This window comes from Eucyclogobius newberryi, unplaced genomic scaffold (genome assembly GCF_026437365.1).
Source record: "Eucyclogobius newberryi isolate DKJ021-1_F unplaced genomic scaffold, fEucNew1.0.hap1 SCAF_3, whole genome shotgun sequence".
NCBI classification, from domain to species: domain Eukaryota; kingdom Metazoa; phylum Chordata; class Actinopteri; order Gobiiformes; family Gobiidae; genus Eucyclogobius; species Eucyclogobius newberryi.
This window is the reverse complement of record NW_027315945.1, coordinates 29,727,339-29,743,017: the sequence shown is the minus strand read 5'-3', so window position 1 is coordinate 29,743,017 and position 15,679 is coordinate 29,727,339. Positions and strand designations below refer to the sequence as shown.

Sequence of the window (15,679 nt, the reverse complement as noted above, 5' to 3'; positions counted from 1 at the left end):
TATATTTCACGTGTGCAGGAGCGCAGGTGAAGATGAAGGTGAACCAATATTTGAAAGAAATATTCAAACAGAAAAAACATTATTGTTCAACATAATACTGAACTCAATGTTAAAATGAAATGCCTTTAAGTAAATAGAGAGATGTTATTTCTTTGCATCTTAAAACGTATATCTTGCATTTATACATCTACATTTCAGTTCAAGTTCAAGTGACAGTTTGTGGTGTAAGTTCACAATAACCAACACCCACACCAACGCGCATAAAACAACACAGAAGCTACTTATTATTTACTTCTCACAATGACACATTTTGAAGCACAATGTTGCAACAGAAAACAGCGCGATGAACGATGATATAGAAGGATTTATAGAGAAGGATAACCATGTTTTTAAATGTAAAGTACCGTTAGAAGACATGAGCTGCAAACCTACACAGCAGAATGAAACCGTAAGTATTCATAGAAGTCATTAATTCTCCCCTCTACAGCTCCACTCGCATTGTCACTCAAACTTAAGTCACTAAAGTAACTCAAATCTACCCACGATTGAGAAAAAAAGACAATGTACACACAAAAAGTATTAAGTCCCAAAATATACTGTTCCATCTTTCATTTATTTATACACCAAGATATTATGTAACCCACCAAAAAGCATTCACGTCCCAAAAACATAAAAAGCAGGCTGCGCCCCGTGTTTGATTTTATTTTGAGGATATAGACCTAGATTTATGACGTCTACTGCGGCCAACACATTATAATCTTCACCTTCAACCGCTGGATTCATCGACTAAAAGGGGGAAACGCCTTGTGCTGGAAAAACTCCTCAAATTATGATGTATCTCGATGATCGCACCACGTATCCGACAAGATATAAGTACATACAAATACTCATGTGTTTATGTATTTATCCTGAAAAGATTGTGGCAAGTACAGACGGCCACTTTCTTTCTAATTAATGTGACGTCTTCTTCGTATTCCATTTTCTTGACGTACTTTGTAATGTGTGTATTTCTATCTAAATATTTATATAGGAAACAGTGTATTTATCTGTAAAAATGCAGCTCAGTGTTCTCTGTCTCTGACATTTTGGAGGACAAACAAAAGGCTGTGAAGCTGAAACTCTATTTTTAGCTTCTGTTTTGTTCTCTGATTTACTTTAAGTAGAAACAAGCTTTGCACTAAAGCTGAGTAAAGCTGAGTAAAGCAGAGTAAAGCAGAGTAAAGCTGAGTAAAGCTGAGTAACGCTGAGTAACGCTGAGTAAAGCTGAGTAACGCTGAGTAACGCTGAGTAAAGCAGAGTAAAGCAGAGTAACTCTGAGTAAAGCTGAGTAAAGCTGAGTAAAGCAGAGTAAAGCAGAGTAAAGCTGAGTAAAGCTGAGTAACGCTGAGTAACGCTGAGTAAAGCTGAGTAACGCTGAGTAACGCTGAGTAAAGCAGAGTAAAGCAGAGTAACGCTGAGTAAAGCAGAGTAAAGCAGAGTAACTCTGAGTAAAGCAGAGTAACGCTGAGTAAAGCAGAGTAAAGCAGAGTAACTCTGAGTAAAGCAGAGTAAAGCAGAGTAACTCTGAGTAAAGCAGAGTAACTCTGAGTAAAGCAGAGTAACTCTGAGTAAAGCTGAGTAAAGCTGAGTAAAGCAGAGTAAAGCAGAGTAAAGCTGAGTAAAGCTGAGTAACGCTGAGTAAAGCTGAGTAACGCTGAGTAACGCTGAGTAAAGCAGAGTAAAGCAGAGTAACGCTGAGTAAAGCAGAGTAAAGCAGAGTAACTCTGAGTAAAGCAGAGTAACGCTGAGTAAAGCAGAGTAAAGCAGAGTAACTCTGAGTAAAGCAGAGTAACTCTGAGTAAAGCAGAGTAACTCTGAGTAAAGCTGAGTAAAGCTGAGTAAAGCAGAGTAAAGCAGAGTAAAGCTGAGTAAAGCTGAGTAACGCTGAGTAACGCTGAGTAAAGCTGAGTAACGCTGAGTAACGCTGAGTAAAGCAGAGTAAAGCAGAGTAACGCTGAGTAAAGCAGAGTAAAGCAGAGTAAAGCTGAGTAAAGCTGAGTAACGCTGAGTAACGCTGAGTAAAGCAGAGTAAAGCAGAGTAACGCTGAGTAAAGCAGAGTAAAGCAGAGTAACGCTGAGTAACGCTGAGTAAAGCAGAGTAAAGCAGAGTAAAGCTGAGTAAAGCTGAGTAAAGCTGAGTAACGCTGAGTAAAGCTGAGTAACGCTGAGTAACGCTGAGTAACGCTGAGTAAAGCAGAGTAACGCTGAGTAAAGCAGAGTAAAGCAGAGTAACTCTGAGTAAAGCAGAGTAACTCTGAGTAAAGCAGAGTAAAGCTGAGTAAAGCAGAGTAAAGCAGAGTAAAGCTGAGTAAAGCAGAGTAACGCTGAGTAAAGCAGAGTAACGCTGAGTAACGCTGAGTAAAGCAGAGTAACGCTGAGTAAAGCAGAGTAAAGCAGAGTAACTCTGAGTAAAGCAGAGTAACTCTGAGTAAAGCAGAGTAAAGCTGAGTAAAGCAGAGTAAAGCAGAGTAACGCTGAGTAAAGCAGAGTAACGCTGAGTAAAGCAGAGTAAAGCTGAGTAAAGCTGAGTAACGCTGAGTAAAGCAGAGTAACGCTGAGTAAAGCAGAGTAAAGCTGAGTAAAGCTGAGTAACGCTGAGTAAAGCTGAGTAAAGCTGAGTAAAGCAGAGTAAAGCAGAGTAAAGCAGAGTAAAGCTGAGTAAAGCAGAGTAACGCTGAGTAAAGCAGAGTAAAGCTGAGTAAAGCAGAGTAACGCTGAGTAACGCTGAGTAACGCTGAGTAAAGCAGAGTAAAGCTGAGTAAAGCAGAGTAACGCTGAGTAAAGCAGAGTAAAGCTGAGTAACGCTGAGTAAAGCAGAGTAAAGCTGAGTAAAGCAGAGTAAAGCTGAGTAAAGCTGAGTAACGCTGAGTAAAGCTGAGTAAAGCTGAGTAAAGCAGAGTAAAGCTGAGTAAAGCAGAGTAACGCTGAGTAAAGCAGAGTAAAGCTGAGTAAAGCAGAGTAACGCTGAGTAAAGCAGAGTAAAGCTGAGTAAAGCAGAGTAACGCTGAGTAAAGCTGAGTAACGCTGAGTAAAGCAGAGTAAAGCTGAGTAAAGCAGAGTAACGCTGAGTAAAGCAGAGTAAAGCTGAGTAACGCTGAGTAACGCAGAGTAACGCTGAGTAAAGCAGAGTAAAGCAGTGTAACGCAGAGTAAAGCTGAGTAACTCTGAGTAACACAGAGTAACACAGAGTAACTCTGAGTAACTCTTTGAATAACACAGAGTAACACAGAGTAACTCTGAGTAACTCTCTGAGTAACACAGAGTAACTCTGAGTAACACAGAGTAACACAGAGTAACTCTGAGTAACTCTTTGAGTAACACAGAGTAACACAGAGTAACTCTGAGTAACTCTCTGAGTAACACAGAGTAACTCTGAGTAACTCTTTGAGTAACACAGAGTAACACAGAGTAACTCTGAGTAACTCTCTGAGTAACACAGAGTAACTCTGAGTAACACAGAGTAACACAGAGTAACTCTGAGTAACTCTCTGAGTAACACAGAGTAACTCTGAGTAACACAGAGTAACTCTGAGTAACACAGAGTAACACAGAGTAACACAGAGTAACTCTGAGTAACAGAGTAACTCTGAGTAACACAGAGTAGCGCTGCTGTTGGGAGATTTTGACACATTGCAGTTTTGTTGGATTCTGTCAATTCCTTTTTCAAAGCTGAAGCAAATTTAACTAAAAATAGATTTCGTTACTTGTGATGAAGCAAAAAAGGCAGAATAAGAATATCTAAATAAGGACTATTATTTTATTTGTTGACTGAAAATAAGTGGTTTATAGTTCTTCTTTTCGTATTTTTAATAACATTGATCAGATTTTGCATCAGATGGTGGACAAAATGGAATAAAGGCATGAAATGCTTACAGGGTCTGAACAGATTCACTTCACCCCTAAACCTCAAACACACTTCCCTTATAATCCTAATAAAAAAACGAGTCCACCGATGAAAACTAAAGCGAGCTCAGAGCTTCCGTGCTTCGCTCCTGTTCCTCAGTCCTCGTACCCGTCCCACACTTCCTCCGCTTGTCCCTGGGAGCCTCTGCCGCGCTCACTGAACTGGAATAATGGCCCCGTGTCGCGGCCGGATCGATGAAGACGCCGCTCCTCCGCCTCTTACTCAAACAGCACTCCATTCCCCGACAGCCGTCCTCTTCCTCGCACATCCCTCCTGGCTCGTTTCCACCTGTCACTCCGCAGCCCAATCTCCATCATCAGCACAGCCACTACCCATAATTCCCCTGCGTTCTTGTTGCTCCCTTGTAGCCGTCTCCTGTTATCTCCATCGCCGCTGCGCTGAAAGCCACTCTCCATTTATTGGGCCCGTCCCTCACTAATCCGCCGTCATCAATAGCCGTCTTGTCAGCACGTGCGTATCTCGGATCTGGTTTATGGCGTATTTATTGGGGTGCGTGAGGGAAATGAGCGTCACCGTCGGCGGCGTATGTGAGTAATGTATATTATTCCCACAAGCAATAACGCGGGCGGACGAGAGTGGGCTAATACGGCCGGTTTAGACAGTGATGAAGCACAAAACGTCCACATTTCAGCCCCGCCCTGCCCGTAATGTAAACACCGGTGTAAAGCTGCACGCTAAACGACGGCCTGGAGGTCGGCCCAAAAGATCGAGCAGCGTTTATTACCACTTTCGCTCAACAGTGGCAAGTGTGTTTAGGTCAGTAAAAGGTTGTTTTCTAATGGTTGTACTGGTTATGATGGTGGTTATGTATCGAGGAAGAGATCTCGTGTCATAAGATCTTGCAAAATAGGATTGTGCAGAATGATCCTGAGGGTTTTCCCCCTTATTTTTACGTTTGGATCTGATGAAAAAAGTGAACTACTGTAGTTCAATAAGCAATGATAGAATGACAGCAATGTGAAAATTGTAAACTGAACCGCGCACTTTATTTGTCATAAAGTCTGTCGTCATGTTTAGAGATGGATCCCTGGGCGCTGCCGGCCTCCTACTGGTGCCAGAGTCAAGACTAAACATGGACCGGCCTCCTGCTGGTGCCAGAGTCAGGACTAAACATGGACCGGCCTCCTGCTGGTGCCAGAGTCAAGACTAAACATGGACCGGCCTCCTGCTGGTGCCAGAGTCAGGACTAAACATGGACCGGCCTCCTGCTGGTGCCCAGAGTCAGGACTAAACATGGACCGGCCTCCTGCTGGTGCCAGAGTCAGGACTAAACATGGACCGGCCTCCTGCTGGTGCCCAGAGTCAGGACTAAACATGGACCGGCCTCCTGCTGGTGCCGGAGTCAGGACTAAACATGGACCGGCCTCCTGCTGGTGCCAGAGTCAGGACTAAACATGGACCGGCCTCCTGCTGGTGCCAGAGTCAGGACTAAACATGGACCGGCCTCCTGCTGGTGCCAGAGTCAGGACTAAACATGGACCGGCCTCCTGCTGGTGCCAGAGTCAGGACTAAACATGGACTGGCCTCCTACTGGTGCCAGAGTCAGGACTAAACATGGACCGGCCTCCTGCTGGTGCCAGAGTCAGGACTAAACATGGACCGGCCTCCTGCTGGTGCCGGAGTCAGGACTAAACATGGACCGGCCTCCTGCTGGTGCCAGAGTCAGGACTAAACATGGACCGGCCTCCTGCTGGTGCCAGAGTCAGGACTAAACATGGACCGGCCTCCTGCTGGTGCCCAGAGTCAGGATTGAATGCATATTTTCTTGTTTTCTAAAGCTTTGTCTTACTTTTTGTACAAATTGTGCCCTAAATAAACTGCCTTGTCATGTATTATTAGGATTAATAAGAAACCTCATTATAATATGAAATAATTACTATTATTTTGTGTTTAAATCTACATTGCATGAAAATACAACCGTTCATCATCACGATGGTGTGAAAATTGGTGATGGGACTGAAGCATGTTCCTTATTGAACTGGAGTGTGAAACGTTAGAATGGTGACAGGACAGACTGTGGTTTGGCCCGAAAGACAAGCAGGTGTAATGGAGCTGCTGAGTCCACAGCTAAACTGAGTCACTAATTACAGTAAAAGATAAATGAGCCACTTTAGGGGGTGTTAAGGGTTTGTAAGTACTAACGGACAATTCACTTACAAGCAGCAAGTATTGGACAAACTGTACGGAGCAGACTTCTGAGGAAAATGGACAAACACATTTTATTCTCCTGTCCATCCAGTCCATGCAATAGTCTGTGCCATTGCCTCCTGAGGAGACTCAGGTCTTTTGGAGTGACAGGGCCACTCCTGACAGGGCCACTCAGCAGCATCACAGAGAGGGAGAGGAGGAAGCTGGACAGAGTCATTAAGAAGTCCAGCTCCGTCCTGGGCTGTGCTCTGGACTCGGTGCAGGAGGTGGGGGACAGGAGGGTCCTGGCTAGATTTACATCTATGCTGGACCATGAGTGTCGCCCCCTGCAGGACACTCTCTCCGCTCTGGAGAGCAGCTTCAGTGAGACACTGATCCACCCTCGTTGTGTGAAGGAAAGGTTCCGTAGGTCTTTCCTTCCTGCTGCTGTCAGACTTTATGACAGACACTGCCCTGAACACGTGCAATTCTGATTTAACCATGTGCAATACCGTCATATTCATGTGCAATTACTGTTATACTCACACACAATAATGTCACATTCATGTGCATATAACTGATGAAAATAGAGTGTTCATTTTACCATTATTATTAGTATTATCTTGTCTTACGCTAGCTGTTTTTAGGTTTTGTCTATAAGAGTTTTTGTTTATAAGAGTTCTTCTATTAAGAGTGTTTTTTAAACTTCCTATAAGTGATCTGCCCTTTTCCTCTGTATCTACCTGCGTTGCAACAATGACATTTCCCCATGTGTGGACAATAAAGGAATATCTTATCTTATCTTATCTTTACATTTGCCCTCCGTCCAATCAAATTCAGCGGGCTGGAAACTGGCCTGTTCCCGAATTCATAGAAACATTATACGTAGATTTTGATTTATAACCTTAATGCAATCATGAAAAGGGCAGTGACAGCCTGGCCATAGACAGTCGACTAATAGCTTATTACCAGAACTGTGCAATGAATCTCTGCAATTTTAATCAAATCATGATTCAATTATTTCAAAACGTCAATGATCGGCTCAGGTCTTTTTAATCAACTGGTCAGAAGTTTAGTCAGTTCAGAGTTTGGAGGAATAAATGTGATTATTCATGTGTTAAATTGCACTTTTGTTTGTGTTGTGCTTATGAAATCAAGATTGTATGCCTTATTTATTTGTTTTTAAGAAGAAAATATTAAATTGAATCAAAAATCTGGATAAATAAGAGGAAAAAAACAATATACACCTATCTTTTAAGTAGGAACAAGAGATGGGCAATAAATAGAAAATATTAAAATGTAGATAATATTGTGAATGTTTGCAAATTTTGAATATTGAGCATATCGTTAAGAGTAAAAATTAAAAAGTGACGTTCTACAGTATATTTACAGTGATATTTCTGCACTTTGTCTGATAATTCAACCTCAACTACAACGTTTAAAGACACGTTTTAACCCACTTTTATTGGATTGACATGATATCTTCTGACTATTACTATAGGATACAGCCCCAAAAACCGAGATATTCATTTTTTGCCACTGTTGCCCAACCCCTTTTAACATGGTAAACAGAACAAGAGCGCGTTGCGGTGCATTCCAGTTTGCATCAGCGCTCTGTCTCATGACCTCTGACGATCCGGGTAACTTGATGTATACCAACTCGTTAAATCATGTAAAAGCGTTGGTCATGAGATATCACGTGTGCGGAGCGGGCACTGTCTTTCAGAAACCACCGTCTTCACAGCCACGAAAGACGAACGTGCAAATGGAAAAACAACCCGACAGCGCCAAGCAATTACATAAGACTATTATAATGGCGTTTATTTGTACAGCTCGCGCCAATAAGCTGTGTCAAAGGAGTTCTGCTGACTGATGCTCAGCCAAACACGCTGTTTTGGAGCCATCTGAAAGGGCTTTTATACTGAAATATCCTTAAATCAATAACGCGGGGACGCATCGATCAACTGGCAACACCCAATTGGCTCCGTAGCGGTCGTAGAAGCTGATATCATTATCGATCCTCTACTCAATGCAGTATTATAGTGCTCTGAAAACACGGGCGTCTCTTTGACGTGGGCGCTTCGAAACGCCACCGCACGACAGAACTGACCGTGGAGCCGGAGAAGAGTCAAGTCCACGCATCGTGCCACAAACGGGAAAGGTTCAGATGTTCGAGGGGGGCATGAAAGAGGCGGTTTGTTCTGTGTTGTGCTTTGTATTTTCATAGCAGACAGATTACGACACAGATTATAATGTCAATGGGCGATTTTCTTGTTAAATAACAATAGCATTGAACCTACTACGTCAACGACATCTTTTTATGCAATCAATACGTATTTGTTACTGATTAAAACGCAAATATAAACAGAGGCTTTATCGATAATTATGTATTATGTTATATACAAGCGCGTGGGTTCAATGATCTACAAACTGCAGAGTAGAATGAAAAAGGGGGTTATTATAAGGCTATAATGACCAGATGAGATTAATTAAGTATTTTTTAAGAGACATTTAGCAAAAGATATGGTATTACATCCACTTTTGTAGCATATATACAGTATGTGCCTGTGAAGGTCCTTTCACAGAGACACAGAGAAGACGTTCTAATCAGTTTGCTCCTGATTTTCCCCAAAAATGCCAAACAAAATTAAATTAAAATCTAAGCGCTTTTAGAGACCTTTGGAGTATGGATTTATTATGCAAAGTGTGACTGGAAAATCTGATTTGACCAAGAAAATGTAATATGAGGAGGGGAAAAGCTGCTCTTGTATAATAAAAAGCAGCTCTGATATCTTTATACACTTTTTATGTTTGCTGACTAAATACAATTGAATGAACTGAATTTGTTTTACACTCACACAAATACTGTAACTGTATTAAACCAAGGAAATTCTCGGTTGACTAAAAATAAGCCCTGCTGATCGATTAATCTCTCAAATCTACTCTCTGACCATGTATCTAAGCCGAACTGCACTCAAAAGGCCACAACTGCACATGAGTTCATGCAAAAAACACTATTTATAAAGCAAAGTACAAGGATTATATGTACAATGGCAGTGTCTTTGTGGGAAATACCTTCAGTCAAGTACGGCGTAGAAACAGCCTTATCTTCTACACCTCCGAGGTCACATTTGCATGTCCGATCGTACGGCTTTCGATTGCTTCTTCGTAATTCACCCGCGGCTTTACTAAACGTACCCTTTACACTCATCAGAGCGGTTAGTTCACCATTACAGAGCTCTCAGCCACTCTCACGGATAAGGTCACGTAAAGGCTGGAGTCTTGAAGGCGCACTGTAACTTTACTGGCGTGAGGAAACAGCCGCTCCACAAGCCCGAGTTACAGGTTAACGTCAAGACTTTACAGGGAAAATTATCCTCTTCTGATTGAATACTGGCTAAATTACTATCCAGTATTGGTCTATAATTAAAACGATTCAGAAATTACCTCAAAACTACATCGAAAGACCTAGTGTGATCTCGAAAACATGCTTTGTGCGACGCTTGAACCTCAACCAAGACAATTACAGCCACATTTTGGCACATTCCTGATGCATTGTGAAAATTGAATCTAAATACGGTTTACGAGATCACGCAAAAAGATGCCGAGATTGTCATTTTTCTCAGTATCGCCTCAGTATTTGAGTCGATGGGAGAAACCACAACCCAGACACAGGGAGAAACACACAAACCGTGCAGAAAAAGCCCCGGGAGTCGAACGCTCTCCTTTCAAGACGTGTTTACTGAGAAACATAAAAGCAGTGAGCAATGACTTATCCACGGAGACAAGCAGGCGTCGTACCCTGCACCAGCGTGAGACGCCAAGGACGGGGACACAGAAGAAGTGTTGGCCCATTTCAATCATATTCCTGGGCAAAGTCAGTGTAAAACTCCAAACTGTCTAAGCGTCTCCTTATCTGGAGCTGGCCAGCTTAAGTTTCTATTAAACCTCGGTGCTCTCTGCGCCTCAGGCTAATCTCCCAGGCCATGCTCACTGCTGCCCGAGCCTCTGCCTTTCTCACACTCACGATAATGTAGCTGGATTACTGGCCATATTATTAGGTATACACTGCTTCTAGTGCTGCTGAATCCAAATATATAGATATAGATCGATTAAACAGCCCAAAACCGTCCGGTGCCTTTAGTCATCGGGAACACGTGGATGAAATGTACAAACTGAGCATGAGAATGGAGCACAAAGGGGATTTAAGAGATTTGAATCTTGCATGAACTGGTGGCAGTATTTTAGACACTTAATACGTTTAAGCGTTCAAAAAAAGGGCAGGGGTGCACGCTATCACGCTTTTCTTAAACCTAAATCCCAATTTCAATTTGATCTTGATTATGTTCTCTAAGTAGCTTTCGTTTCTGTTTCTGTGTTTGAGCAAAGAGCTGCATTACACAGAGAAATACTCAATCACACCGACAATATTTCCAAAATAGCAGATCGCAAGGCTCAAGATTAGAGTTCAGCTTGCCTCATCATCAGCCAAAGTGCTTAGTGGTTTAAGCTAAAGTTGAGTTGGAAATATATCCCTGAATTGTCAGATTTTGGTGAATAAATAAGCGTTTTGCCTCCGCTCGTCCTATTGGTCAGCCTCCAACATGCTCCTTTGAGTGACAGGTAGATTTAACTGTCTAGGGTTGTCAAAAGTATCACTAATTACTACCAAATCTGTTTCAAAACCAGATATTAATTTGCCGAAGTGTCGATACTAAAAAAACTAGATTTGACCATTCCTGACCATGTTTTATTATTTTGTGTCAAAAATCTCAAGCTATTGTCTGAAAACTGAACTAAAAAGAGCATTTTTAATTATCACTGGTATCAAGAATGTCTAGATTCTATTCCTTCATACTGACATTGAGTTGGAAATGTTAGTATCGTGACAACACTAATCCCCAACAACACATAAAGGTGATGCAAACTCAACAAAAATCCCAAAAGAATCTCATCATAGGCTTAAAAACCGGTGAGATTTTGTTGCCATATCATCGGTCGCCGCTCACATTTCTACTGTATCTGCCGGTTCAGACATATAGACGTGAGGGAAAGCTGAGCCTGAACGCTGAGCAGGAGTGACAGAGCGTGAGCGCAGAGGAGACGACGAGAGCTTGAGACGTGGAGCCGGAGAACGCACAGCTCACGGTGATGACGGCGACACTGACAGAGCGCGACTTTACAGACGAGCTCAACAGAGGGACGTTATGATATATACGTTATGATGTGTGCGAGCTGCATGTAGAAGAAATATAGCAAGATTGAAAAATGCTTGTGGTAGGAATGAGTGAAATGGAAAGCAAGATATCTCAAATGACTGTAAATAAATGTGAATATAATGTTAGTTTTCAACGAGAAGGGTAAAAGCCGAGGAATTCTGTAAAGCTTTCTGTGCGTTGGCCTCGTAAAGATGTGCCTTTTACAATGAACGTGTATTTATTCTTAATATTCAACCTTCCGGTCGTTTATAATGGAATTTTGAATCCCTGGAGCGGTAGAGGACCAGGGCATTCGGATCAGGTACTCAGGGAGGAGAGAGAGAGTGAGCCAGGTAACGATAGGAGGGTTATAGCCCATTAAAGGACCGATAGTAAACAAAGAGGTTCAGTTTCTGGTGAAACCAAAAACACCTTTTATCAGGAGGTCCCAGGGCCTACTCAACATGACAACAGGACAAATATCTAAGCCTATCTTTTTTTTATCCTATAGCAGATTTAATTTTTTTTTTTTTTTTTAAATTTATATAGGTTCTTTTATCATTGTTATTTGTTGTATGTTGCACCGTATCACCAAAGCAACTTCCTATGTTCTATATTATATATTCTGTTCATTAGCAACGACAATAAACCTTTTCTGATGCTGGGAAATCAACCACAAAGATGAAAACTCCAGATACGAAATGAAACTAAATCTAGATATTTAGAAAGGTCTCAATGCAAAAAGCACATACATAACAGTAGAACAAGGTTTGAAATAGTCTATATCAGAACTAGTGTGAGATCACAACACTGCTGAAACGACTCTATTTTTGAGTTAAAAATGTAATTCTTTGGTATTTCAGTCTCACTGCTGCAGAACCTCCTGCAAAACCGTTTCCAACAGGTCTAGTTTTACTCTTTTCCTGCATAAAAAAGCAGATGCAATGTTTATTATCATCATTGCATTATCGGTATTGCAGCATTTCTCGATAGTATTGAAAGTTAGCGTCGTAACAACACTCTATATGGTTTGAAAGTGCGTTCGATTTTAGCCGCTTTTGTTCAGTTTCTAAGATGAGTGACGATACTACTCTCATTTTCCAAAACAACTACTTCATAATCTTGCATATTTTCGACCTCCATATGATGTACGGTACGAGCCACCTCTCGGCTGAGGTCAGAGTGTTTACTACGCGTGGCCCGGGGGAAACGGCAGGACATGCCCCCCGCTCGACTGCATCCGCACGACACGCTCCGAGGCAGGTGCAAAAACGTCCTTGTGCGTCCTTCCAGAGCCTACTATAACTCTCCTGAGACTGTGAGGCCTTTTCCTCTGTGTGTACACTGTTTCTTCTCACTGAATTTGGCTCATTTGCGTTCTACTTCTTATGTATGAGTAGAATAATGACCTACAATCCAAAAACGTCAAGGATGAATAAGTTAGAATTTGTTCTCTTTGTCTTCTTCACTGCAGAATGTATCGGCGTCGGATCAAAACTGCCATTTGGAACTGAGGCAATTGTCAAATCAGTGTTTATCAGGATTATTTAGAGCAGAGTAGCAATTATTTAGGTGATAAAATACTGTCAACAAACAACAACAAAATGTATATATGTATATTTTTTTAATAAATCACCTGTTAATTATAAAAAAAAAAAATAACAGGTGATTTACAACAACTTTTTGAACAGTTTTAAAACGATCCTGAGCTTTATCAGAACAATGACCAAAAACTTTATTAAAAAAAAGCACAATTTTTGCATAGTCTTTTATAAAACCTTAACACTAATTCGTTTAACTGTTCATATTTCAGTCTTCAACAATGACCTGCACGACAAAATCAAATCATCATCCGATTTATGGACCTCTAAGGTTATTTAAATGGCACGCAAACCACACGATCTGATGTGAACACTCAGAGGGACCACGATCCGAAAAAAATCAGACCAGTTTTATATTTACTCATTCTTTTAATAATCCAAAAATCTGATCTCAGACTTGATTTCGTGAAGTGTGACCTCTGAAATCTACTGCTGCTATTGCTGGTTTTCACATGTCATCACTGCATTATAGACCTATAAGCTTTAACTGAGAGAAAATAAATGGTCGGTTTCATCATTTGTGGGTGTTCCTTTTGGATATTCTTAAAAATCAATACAGAAAAACTGAGAGACATTATCAGACAAACAACAGTGAAGCGATTCTTTTGTTTTTTTACATAAGATATTCCATTTTTAACACGCACGGCTCAGAACTCGTTTGTCTTCTGCTTGTTATGATTCTGGATAAAGGCTGCACGATTATTGAGATGTAAAATGTGATCACACGGTCAATTATATATATATATAAAAAAAAAAGAATCATATTGGTGTTGGTTCTGCAAGAAAAAAATGACTCTTTGAAGCTAAAAAAAAACAGTATGAAGATTGCAATTACTGACTTTTACTATGTTTTAATCAAAAAAAGAGTATTTTTGCATGAATGAAACAATAAAATGCATGAATATACTGTATTTTGTGACTTTTCTGTCCCGTGTTGGCTGCTCTCTGTCTCTTGCAAAAGAAATTCTGAATAAAAATGTGACTTCCCAGTGAAATATAACTATAAATCAGACAATAATGACAATAAAATTAATAAAAGTGCACTATGTAGCCTCGTTTTTGTCTCCCTGGAGTTCGAAATTAGTTTCAAACGGCATTTAAGTTATCTATATCCATGAAGACAAGCCAAGTTACAGGTCAGATCTGTGGAAATGCGACCCCACTCAAGGTGAGACAAGTTTTACAATCTTCTTTTATCCTTCTCATAAATAAGCAGCGGTAAATAAAGAAAGGCTAGATAGACACACACACACGCACGCACACACACACACACACACACACACAGACACACACACACACACACACACACACACACACAGACACACACACACACACACACACACACACCACAAGCAACACTTTCAAGCTGAAGTTTATTAAAAAAGTCGGCCTTATCTTTGTTCATTAACGCCATGTTCTAATAAAACATGAAATCAACTGGAAAATTAAGCTCCATCGAAATAACGAAATAACTAGTAACGTCGCTCAGAACGTTGACGATGGAGGCTCGCCGTCGCTCCCGGCAGCTCCGCGGCGTGATGCGAGCGGCCAGGCGTGTGTGCATGACTCAAGCTTTAGGTGTGCGGCGTTATTTGTGGCCCCATCGCTTCACAAACGCAGTGATGAATGTCTGTTCTTGCTCCATGGCATATGGATTGGCTGCAAATGTGCATTAAGTCCGTTGTAATTCACCTCGATCAGCTGATGTGCGTGATGTGGCTTTTCCGCTCCGCTCGTTGCCAGTGAGCAGGAATTAACACTGAATTAACGACAAGTGAAGGAGGTAAAGTGTGTCCAAACAGGGTAATGGACGAGCTTTATTCACCCCACTCACAATTAGTGAATCACAAAGACTGCGATTATTCAAGCGACGTAATTTCCTCAAGTATCATGTTTTATTCTGTACAAAAACTGCACAATTATATGAAAAGAGGAATACAATGTTGCTCCTCCATCTGAAAAGAGGTTATTGTTTTAAATGGAATATTACGCAACTTTAATTATAGCTTAAAACCTCGTTACAGCAGTGTTTCTTCATCATTCGTTTACTCAGAGTCGCATTCTTATGGATCGATTCCTACATGTTTGAGTAATCTTACATCGTCCTGCAACTGAGTCTCGAGTTTTCACCTACCCCCTATCCCCGCCCACATCTCAGTTGCGGTTATTTGAAAAATGAAGACTCTGCGTGACACATGTAGGGTTTTAAACTACTTATTTCCAACAATAAAAACATGTGAATGACAATCTGCTGCTCGTTTAAGAGAAACGTCACTATGAAGGGGCGGAGCTTATCAGTCCTGCAGGTTTGAACAGGAAGTGTGTTTCTATTATGAAGCCAATTTAGATCAACATCCCCTTTTAAAATTCACAAAATGTAAAATAATGATCTACTTATGTTCATAGTGCGATACTATAGCTGGGGAAGAAACGGAATATATCTCCTTTAAAATAAATAGTTTAGACCCGTAAACATGAGCTGTAAAGCCTTAAATTCTTGTTTTAGTTCAGCAGTTTATATTTCAGTCTTTTTCCAAACGTTGACGCTCCTGGACGTGTTTAGATTGTGAACTTCAACTCCAATTATGAGCTATTAAAATATGAATTACAACTCTAATAACAATTTCAAAGCCCATCACACACAAAACATCACATTTTGCATCGCTCCGCTCAAGATTGGACCCTGACAAACCTATGACAATTCAATAAGAATCCCCTGTGCTGATGGATGACAGGAAGTAGGTGCTTTTTTCTTATTTCCCCCCTTTTTTTGCCTCAACCTGCCACTC

At 41.1% G+C, this 15,679-nt stretch overlaps 1 protein-coding gene across 1 annotated transcript in view; it reads right to left on the bottom strand.

The window, feature by feature from the left end:
• The window catches only part of chrnb2 (cholinergic receptor, nicotinic, beta 2), a 39,571-nt gene that overhangs the window by 23,031 nt on the left and 861 nt on the right, over positions 1-15,679 (bottom strand). The window lies entirely within an intron of this gene.